General features: G+C 35.5%; 1 protein-coding gene and 1 long non-coding RNA gene across 16 annotated transcripts in view; one reads left to right on the forward strand and one right to left on the reverse strand.

The window, feature by feature from the left end:
• The window catches only part of LOC128249526 (uncharacterized), a 79357-nt gene extending 72564 nt beyond the window's left edge, over nt 1-6793 (reverse strand). The window contains exon 1 of the long non-coding RNA XR_008265660.1: nt 5873-6793. This is a non-coding gene — a long non-coding RNA (uncharacterized LOC128249526). The remainder of the gene's footprint in view (nt 1-5872) is intronic.
• LOC106875208 (dual specificity calcium/calmodulin-dependent 3',5'-cyclic nucleotide phosphodiesterase 1A) overlaps nt 1-10736 on the forward strand; it is a 1568460-nt gene that overhangs the window by 1345427 nt on the left and 212297 nt on the right. The window lies entirely within an intron of this gene.

Here is a 10736-nt window from a genome sequence, read left to right on the forward strand (position 1 = left end):
TATATATATATATATATATATATATATATCTTTCACTCTTGTATACAGTCACCCATGCAACACAAATTACTTAAAATTCTCGTTAGTTTGCCTTATAATTCCAATATAGAATACATTTAAGATTCACAAAACACTTTCAGATGATCATATTCCTGATATTCTTCTATAATGTTGAACTTTCTAACTTTCTGCTTTCATTAAACTCATTTCACAAACATTTATGGAACTTATAAGAGGCTCTGTGTGTGTGTGTGTGTGTGTGCGCGCACGCACATGCATGAGTATGATGTAAAATTAAGTAGAAGAAAATCTGCGAATATGCCAACACACACAAGCTTGAGACATGGCTGCCCTCATGCACTTCTCATGAGGAATTCTGGAAGGAACTTCGTGAGACCACTGCAGAGACAATTCCAAACAAAAAAAAAAATTCAGTAACTGTTGGAAAACTGATTACAGCAGTGACTCGATCAATTCCTAGTGATATCTGAAGAAGGAATTTTTATATTCCGAAATATTATATCAGACTATGATTAAATTATCACAGTTATTATAGTCCACACTGCATTGTTGTGGCATTCAAGACGTGTAATATTTTATAAATAATAATTCATGCAAGTCCTAGTTTAACTGTGTCCTTGTCAAAATTGTAGTCATGTCATTTTCTATCAATTTCAAACTGGATTTGAAAATATTCAAGAATAGTGATTTAATATCAGTCGTTTTAAGCCTGAGTGGTAGCATTCTCTTGGAGCATTGTGAGCCCATAGAGGGCCCAGCAATTGTCAAGGGGCTATTGAAAGTTTAAAGGGGTTATGATGTTTTTAGAAATAAAATATTTAAACCAAGTACAATACTTATATTTTAAACACATCTTCAAATAATAATAATAATAATAATAATAATAGCAACAATGGTTTCTAAAATAGGCACAAGGCCTGAAATTTTAGGAATGAGGTTAGTCGATCATATGTACTTCAATCAAAAAATATATGGTTTTGAAAGGATGTTATTTATTAAAATCAAAGCAAAAGATGTGTTTTGTATTACTGCATCAACTTTATTTCATTTGTGGCTGTATGTGGTAAGAAGTTTTGCTTCCTAACCACATGGTTCTGGGTTCAGTCCCACTGCATGGCACTTTGGGTGAGTGTCTTCAACTAAAGCCTCAGGCTGACCAAAACCTTGTGAGTGGATTTGGTAAACAGAAACTGAAAGAAACCTGTCATGTGCATATGTTTGTGTGTGTATGTATGTATGTATGTATATATATGTGTGTGTGTGTGTGTTTGTCCCCCACTACCACTTGACAACTAGTGTTAGTACATTTATGTTCACTAACTTAGTAGTTTGGCAAAAGAGATTAATAGAATAAGTACCAGATTTTTTTTTTAAATGTGCTGAGGTTGATGCATTTGACTAAATATTCTTCAAGGCAGTGCCCCAGCATGGCCACAGTTAAATAACTGAAACAAGTAACAGATAAAAGGTGGAGTACTTAATATGGGTAATGTATCACTGCACAAAATTACCTCTTAATTGTTTGGAATTAATTAATCTCTTTATTTTGCACACAACACGAGGTGGTATGTAAAATGACAACTCAGTAAAAGGGAGCACCGAACTACAAAAGGTTGTGAACTATTGTTCTGCACTTATTAATTATGAAGGTTTTTTTTTTGTTTTGTTTTCCTGAGTCTCAATTCTCTAATGTTAAAAAAAAAAAAACCCACAAAAGATTCAAAAACCAAGATGAATCTGTAACTTATGAAGTTGTAGCAATGACACTATTTTGTGTGAGATCTGTTTTGAGATGAAACAGCTGCAGACTACATTATACAATTCATGAGATATATATAACTTCTGTTTGTTTACTTATGGTTTTTCAGCTGCAAATATGACTTCCTGTAACTCTCTATGCTGATGGCTTGGCTTTTTTTTTTTCTTCTTCTATACTACACATGAATGACCAAATGTTGCTAGATTCAGTGACCATGAAAAGATATTTATTACAAAAAGCCAGTCATATTTCTATATAATAGCATTCAGGTATCACTGCATAGCAGCAGTATAATCAACCAATAGTTTATATAGTTATACACACACACATACCGGTATCATATTGTATATCAAAAAGGTATATCACAGGTGTATTCTGAGAGACTGACACCCATTCTAACTCCCTGAAGATTGTAAAGGTGTATTTTAGGGTGTTCATTTTTTGTAGCTTGAAAATAACTGATTGTTTAGCCCAAGGTCAGTCCTGACTCAGCCTGCATATGATCATAAGTGCTCCAGGTGGGAATCTCTCTTCTTTTCATCAGACAGTTTATCTAGGACTATATCGTCCACTCGCAATGGCCCAGTGGTTAGGGCAGCGGACTCGCGGTCGGAGGATCGCAGTTTCGATTCCCAGACTGGGCGTTGTGTGTGTTTATTGAGCGAAAACTCCTAAAGCTCCACGAGGCGTCCCATCCAGCTGGTGGGGGGGGACACATATGCCAAAGAAACCGGGCCCATGAGCCTGGCTAGGCTTTAAAAGGGCGCATGAATAAAATATCGTCCACTATATTGTTCAATGAGGGAATCTCAGCCTGCTAGAAATAGCAGTCAGTATCCTTCAAATTACATTATATCATCTTAGTAGAAGACATGTAAGATAAGGAAGTAGTGGATGCACTGTGTCTGAAGAAAATACAGGATGGCCACAATTAGAATGGCTTTGATTATAGGTTTAATCAATGAGACCTGATCTGAGGATAAGCAACAACTTTTATCGGCCAATATAAAGCAGAGGGCAGTGAGCTGGCAGAAGCGTTAGCACGCCGGGCGAAATGCTTAGCGGTATTTCATCTGCCGTTACGTTCTGAGCTCAAAATCCACCGAGGTCGACTTTGCCTTTCATCCTTTCGGGTCAATTAAATAAGTACCAGTTATGCACTGGGGGTTGATGTAATCGACTTAATCCCTTTGTCTGTCCTTGTTTGTCCCCTCTATGTCTAGCCATCTGTGGGCAATAAAGAAATAGATATAAAGCAGCAGTTGATGGGCAGAAGAGTTATTGTTCGATAAAATATTTTTTTTTTTGGACCTTTAGTTTCTGAGTTCAAATCTAGCCAAGGCCAGTTTTGCTTTATATCTTTTCAGAGTTGATAAAATGAGGGACCAGTCAACTCTTGAGTTGATTTAATCGACAGAACCCAAACCCCAAACCCCAAATTTTCAGGCTTTCTGCCCCTGAAAGAAGATATCCCTATTAAGCTAAATTGATGGTGGACATATCTCTTCTGTTATTTTTCTTCTACTTGCTTCAGTCATTAGACTGTGGCCATGCTGGGGCAGCACCTTGAAGAATTTTTAGTCAAATGAATTGATACCAGTACCTTTTTGTTTCTTTGTTTAAGCCTGGTACTTATTCTATCAGTCTCTTTTGCTTGACCACTAAGTTACAGGGACATAAACACACCAACACCAGTTGTCAAGTGGTGGTGGTGGTGGTGGATACAATGAAACACACACACACACATATATATATGATGAGCTTCTTTCAGTTTCTGTCTACTATATCTACTCACAAGGTTTTTCTCTGCCTGAGATAATATCAGAAGAGATGTGACCAAGGTGCCATGCAGTGGGACTGAACCTGAAACTATGGGGTTGAGAAGCAGCCTTTTTACCATGCAGCCACCTTCAAGTTCTTAACATTTCAGTGAGAGCAATATCATTCAGTGTCAGTCCCTAAGGATGCTGAATCTATTATCAGAAACACAAAGATAACATTTAACACTGTCATATATGAAAGCAGCTGCTACAAGTAATTTAATTAACTACCATACTGTCCTTAATTTATTATTGGTGCTTCAAATATGAGCAGAAAATTGATATTGCTGTAAACGTGCTTTATCTCTCCATCATAAATCTGAACTCCACTTTTAATAATTGCCACACCTGAAAGTTAGCTATTATAAAACAATCTCATTACCTGAACATAAAAATCTGTCAAAATATTTTTGTTACCAATAAAGAGTGTAGTTTAATAATAGTTCATACACCAATCACAGATGTTACTATAAAGTTATTACTATGATAGTATTGTGAAGATATTTTAGTGCATATTTCCATGGAATCCTCTTTAGAACTGTCATACTATACCAGAGGTTCTCTAACTTTTTGGGCCACTGCCCAACTCCTGGCCCCCAGCGCCCCCACCCCTATTTTAATGTATAAATAAATATTTTATATTCTACTAATTTATATATATTATGAATCATTTGATATTTAATAAAATATTATATAATTTGTATACAATACTATAATAATATTATAAAAAGTTCATAGTGTCCCCCAATCTACTGCCTTCCTCCCAATGCCTCCTTTTTCTCTACTGCACCCCACCATCCTCTTAGGCACCAGCGCCCACCTGGACAGTCTCAACGCCCACCAGGAGGCAGTAGCACCCACTTTGAGAACCTATCTAACACTTATTTAATTGTAGTCCTTGTAGTTACTTATCTTAATATGCTATGTAGTGTATCACTTTTATATTGCTACCTTCAATATGACTATTGGTTTATTATGATAACATTAATTCCATCACCTATCCCTGGATGAGCTATCACTTAGTGGTATAAAACAATGGCATTTTTCTCAAAGCCTAGCAAAGGCACTTATCTTCTCCTTATAATTCACACCTGCAGAAGGATGAGAACTTTGTTAATATGAAATAAAAATGTTTCATTGGGACTGTTGTATTTCCATGTACAGACATGTGACAGTTTCTCTCCAGAAAAAAGAACAAGTAACAAGTATAACCAAACTTCCTTGGGACATGAACAAAAATAATGAAATATCTTATTATCAGATGGAACTGGTGATGAGGAACTAAAAGGTTGGGACTCATTTAGCTGCTGCTGTTTTGAGAATTTGAAAGAGGTAACACCTGTGATACAATTGTGTTAGCAACTAGCTCTGCTCTAACACGGTTACAATTCTTTCTATCTCACTTGGTAACCATATGGGTTTAGCAGTGCTCCTCCTATTCAATTATTTTGCCATGTGTTATTACACTAATTAAGATATTTGATTTTTTTCTTTTTGTTTTCTTACTTTCCCAGCATACTGTTCATGTTATATTACAACATTTTTTATTTCCCATAATTGTTTATTGTCGCCAATTTTGATAATGAAAGCCACTATATCTAGATGTATCTATAGTGTTTTCAAAAATACACCCAAGATATTGACTTATTTAAAGTAAAAGATGTAAGAACGGTAGCTGATGACTAAAGATATTTTTCTCCTCGTCTCACTCTGTTCCTAATTAGCAGAGTAAATAAAATCAACTTATGTGAAGCTATGAATACCTGAAGTCTTTTGAATTGAATAAAGTTTACAATCTCATTGAGGATTGTCCCAGTAATTGCAGAGATTGCAACAACAATTAGTTTGACAACAAAAGTAACATCATAATATCTATATATTGATTACATTAGCTAATTATGTAACTTTCTATTTCTAAATTAAAATCTTCCCATAATCTTCTTCCTATAAAATTTGGAAATCTTCCTGACAAAAGATCCCTATTGACTTACAACACTTCAAAAGTTGTTATTAAGCATATCGATATCCTTTAAAATTCCCCTCTGTTTAATTCCGTGGAGATAACAAAAGAATATAAGAAGTAAGTTTCCTTTTTTCAAACAACAAATAATTTCAGAAAAACAAACAGAAATTGGGTTTTGTGTATTAAGAAACTACACACTTCGTTTTGTAATTCATTGCTTCTGATTTCAAATCACACCTACGTCAACTTTAATCATTCCATTATAAGTACTAATAACATTATAGTATTGATTCAGTCGATCGTACTCACCTCTCTGAAACATGTTGCTATATTTCTTACCTCGTCCAAATACATATGTTGAACTAATTAAATCACCTATTGAAGGGAAGTAACTCTTCAAGAATTAGTAACACCGAGATTTTTGAGATAATTTCAATTATCTTTTCCATTAATTAACGATATTGAAATGACTATGAATGTAACAACCTCCCGTTTCCCCAACGCGTCAGACTTCAAACTCAAAAACCCAATTTAAAGGAAAAAAATATCGAAAGAAGTTAAGAAGTGGATTTCCTTCTTAGCAACATCTGTTTTCGTATGATTCTGTAAAAGGGGTTAAGCTATTATTACTGCTAGCAGTAAGTCTGCATATGAGTTCTGGGACACTGTTTATAATTCTGCTACAACTATTGCTGCTGCTACCATTATTACCACAAGCATTATCATCATCATCATTAACCTGTATCATGAATATAAGTAGTAGTGCTGCAGGCGTTTGTTATGAGTATAGACAAGATCCTTAACTCTACTTCCTTGATTGCTCACATAAGAAATTGCTATTATCTTCAAACTAAGTTTACAATCTGTTCCCAATACACACAATTGTAGAAAAATCTTGCTGCATTTTTTCCAAGGATTCTTTTCAAAGGCAGAAATATCTTGAAATTTTTTCTTTCTTCTAGTGGGGTTTGTTGTTATTATAGCAGATTCTTACAAATATTTATTTTGAGAAGTGAATTGGCAAATGGAAAAGAGTGAAGATTTAAATAGTGTAAGAATATTTATCTCTTTATAGTCTGGTTCAAATTCTTTAGGTTCAGTAATACAAAATCCAGTGATATTATAAGAGTGAGTTTGTTATTATCATTACAGTTGTATGAAAACTCACAGCTTATTTTGCTGGGTATGATGGAAAGTGTCAGCTGTCCACAGCCAGCAGACCAAGGTGACACTTGCTTCCTGGTCATGCTTCAAGAACCCTGTGAAGAATTTTTGCAGTTCCAAGCAATGTAGATTTTTGTAGGTGTTGTAGCTTCACACATGCACCAATCTTTTTCAGCCATGTTGTTTATTATTATTATTATTATTATTAAATTCCACCGAGGTTGACTTTGCCTTTCGTCCTTTTGGGGTCGATAAATTAAGTACCAGTGAAACACTAGGGTTGATATAATCGACTAGTCCCCTCCCCAAAATTTCAGGCCTTGTGCCTATAGTAGAAAGGATTATTATTATTATTATTACTATTATTGTGTCTCTTCTTTTCCAGTATATACCATATGTACTTTTTTTTTATCATTTCATTATTATATTTAAACCCCCATACTTTATGTCTGTCTCTGTATTGTCCCCCCCCCCATCCTTCGCCCTTGTGGCAAATAAATGAAATTATTATTATTATTATTGAGTGAGAGAGCATTGCATGCCATCAAAGTGACACTGGAGTAAAATATACAAAGCCCAGTATACCCATCATGACTACCCATCTGATAAGGGTACACTAGGCACATGAACGAAAACCATTGTGCATGACATAGTGATCTCATATCAATACTATTATTATTATTATTATTATTATTATTATTATTATTATTATCATCATTGTTGTTCTTGTTAAGGTGACAAGTTGGCAGAATTGTTAGCAAGCCAGTCAAAGTGCTTAGCAGCTTTTCATTTGTCTTTATTTTCTGAGTTCAAATTCTGCCAAGGTTGATTTTATCTTTCAACCTTTCAGGGCCAGTAAAATAAATCCCAGTTGAGCACTGGGGGTCAATATAATCAACTTATTCCCTCCCCAAAATTGTTGGCCTTGTGCCAAAATTTGAAACCATTATTAATTATTGTTGTTATTATTATTAATAAGGTGAAGAAAGGTGGTGGAGCTAGCAGAATTGTTAGTATGCCGGACAAAATGGTTCGTGGCATTTCGTTTGTCCTTACGTTCTGAGTTCAATTTCTGCTGAGATCAACTTTGCCTTTCATCCTTTCGGGGTCGATGAAATAAGTACCAGTTATGCACTGGGGTTAATTAGCCCTCACCCCTGAACTTTCTGGCCTTGTGCCTAGTGTAGAAAAGATGATTAAGAAGGTGGTGAGCTGACAGAGTTGTTAGCATTGCTAGACAAGCTTACTAACATTTCTTGCAACTCTTCATGTTCTGAGTTCAAATGTCATTCTGCTCAACTTTGCCTTTCGTTTTTTTTCAAGGTTGATGAACTAAAGTACCAGTTAAGTACTGGGGCCGATGTAATCAACTCACTTGCTCCTTCTAAAATAGCTAGCCTTGTCCTGTTCCTATCAAAACTTTGCTCTGTTTGACAACTAGAATTAAATGAGGCTGATGTCAGTGCTGTCTGACTGGCTCCTGTGCTAGTGGCATGCAATAAGCACCTTTCATGCGTAGGTCATTGCCAGTGCTGCCTGTCTGGTTTCCCGTGCTAGTGGTAGGTAAAAAGCACCATCCGAACGTAGCCGATGCCAGTGCTGCCTGTCTGGCTCCTGTGCCAGTAACATGTTCTGACTTCAAATTCCGCCGAGGTCACCTTTGTCCTGTGTCCTTTCAGGGGTCAATAAATGAAGTACCAGTGAAACACAGGGGTTGACGTGATCGACTAGTCCTCCTCCCCCAATGTTTCAGGCCTTGTGCCTTTAGTAGAAAGGATTATTATTATTATTACTCATCATCATCATCATCATCGTCGTCGTTTAATGTCCACTTTCCATGCTGCCATGGGTTGGACAGTTTGATTGAGGGCTGGCAAGCCAGAAGGCTGCACCAGGCTCCAATCTGATCTGGCAGAGTTTCTACAGCGGGATGCCCTTCCTGATGCCAACCACTCTGAGAGTGTAGTAGGTGCTTTTTATGTGCCACCAGTACGAGGGCCAGTCAGGCAGTACTGGCATCAATCACACTTGAATGGTGCTTTTTACATGCCACTAGCACAGGATAATAATAATAATATCATTTTTAATTTTAATATCATTATTACCGTTTGTCAGAATTGGTAAAACTCAAACCAAAACATTTTGCAATGTTTAGTGTTTTTAAAGAGAAAACTGCAAAGAGTAGAACAGTGTTCATTTTACCCTATCATAAAAAAAGGCTCATAGCCAGAAAGAAGAGTGATGCGGTGTGGTATTCTGTTGATGCTTGCTTTAATTTGTTGATATGTGAGATAGAATGGGAATACTTTGACTGTTAATGGTACAGCATTTGTCCTTCTGCTTCTGCATTCTTAACAACTCCAAATTACCAATTATTTTAGATTGCTTTTGAGAAATGCTGTGGTCTCTTGATATTTCAATCACAATTCTGAAACAGATATTTCTTTATTAACTGCCATCATGTTGAGTTATTTACTTCAGTACTATCCAATAAGGTAACATCTACATTATTTCTCAACCTGCTAGAAATAACAGTCAAATTTTCCTCAAATAACACCATGTATCTCATCTATAACACCAAACTTGTTTCTGTTCCCCTTTCATACATTAACCTCTCAACACCTAGAATGAATCTGCCTCGCATACATGACTGTTTTAAAAGTAGAATGGCACATTGGATACTTTTGTCTTAAATATACAAACCATGGGTATGTCACACCTGGAAAGCCCCGTCACCAACGACATTGTTCAACCAAGGTTGACTAGAGGCTAAACAGAAACATGATCTAATTGTATACTTCATTCCTTTAATATTTCTCTTATGCATAACATTTTGAAAAACATGATATCCATATTTTTGTCACAGAATCCAACGAAGTGTAAGCATGATATTTTTATGGGAAAGTATATGTAATGATTCTGGTAAGCAGTTTGATGCCAATGTCCTTTGAGTCACATTTTCAGTCTTCTTAATTTGAACCTCACAGATAAGATACTTTTTTTGATTAAGCTTTTGACTGGGGTAGCTACAAGAAGACTCTCTGTTTCTTTGCTCAATCAATACCAAGATTTATCTATCTTTATCTCACTTGTCTCTTTCAAATAGGCACATTTCCTTTCATCTCTAATTGTTCTCTTCCTAATTATGCTTTATATTTTTACCTTGTTTATAATATTATTCCTGTTGAGGCTGACATTGGTTGCTACACACCTCAATTATAGGTTTTTCACTAATTGCATGATAAAAATCTATATTTCACCTTCAGTTCATTCTACGCATTGTTCAAACTTTATTAAACTCCAGATTATTTGTCCATTTAAAACTTGTCGTATTGAATCGCACAGAAAGGCCTCCATATATTGCCATAATAGAATCGTTGACCTAATAACATGTCTATTCTGTACTCATCAAATTAATGACTACTGCAGTGTATTGCATAACTGTCTCGCATTTAATTGATTAAATAAGGTTATGGGCATTGGCTGTTGCTCTGAACAATAGCTTTCACCATAAGTGTGTGTGTGTGTGTGTATGAATGCACGTGTGTCTGTGTATGTATATGCATGAATGTGTTTAATCCCATTGTGTGATATCTTGGGTATGTGTCTTCTATTATGGCTTCATGTTGATTGGTACCTTGTGACTGACATTTGGTTGATAGAAACTGCAGAAACCTATGTTATATATATATATGTATATATATATCACTAACCACTACACACATTTCTTTTCTCTCCTTGTTTCTTTCTGTGTTCCTTTCTGTGGAAGAGCATAGGCTCGGAACGTTAAAGACTTTTTCAATTCCTGACCGTTAAACTAATACATCCATTTGTTTTCTACACCACCTGTCTTCGTCTTTTGTTTTTTTTGTGAATTCTCCATATATATATGGTAATTTAAAAATAGCTAAATTACTTGAAACAAGAGCTAAAGTTTCATAACCTCCCAGTATGTTGTTACAAAAGTCCTAGAAAATACACAGTAAATCTTGTATTTAGATTTTTAACT

This window comes from Octopus bimaculoides, chromosome 1 (genome assembly GCF_001194135.2).
Source record: "Octopus bimaculoides isolate UCB-OBI-ISO-001 chromosome 1, ASM119413v2, whole genome shotgun sequence".
NCBI classification, from domain to species: Eukaryota; Metazoa; Mollusca; class Cephalopoda; order Octopoda; family Octopodidae; genus Octopus; species Octopus bimaculoides.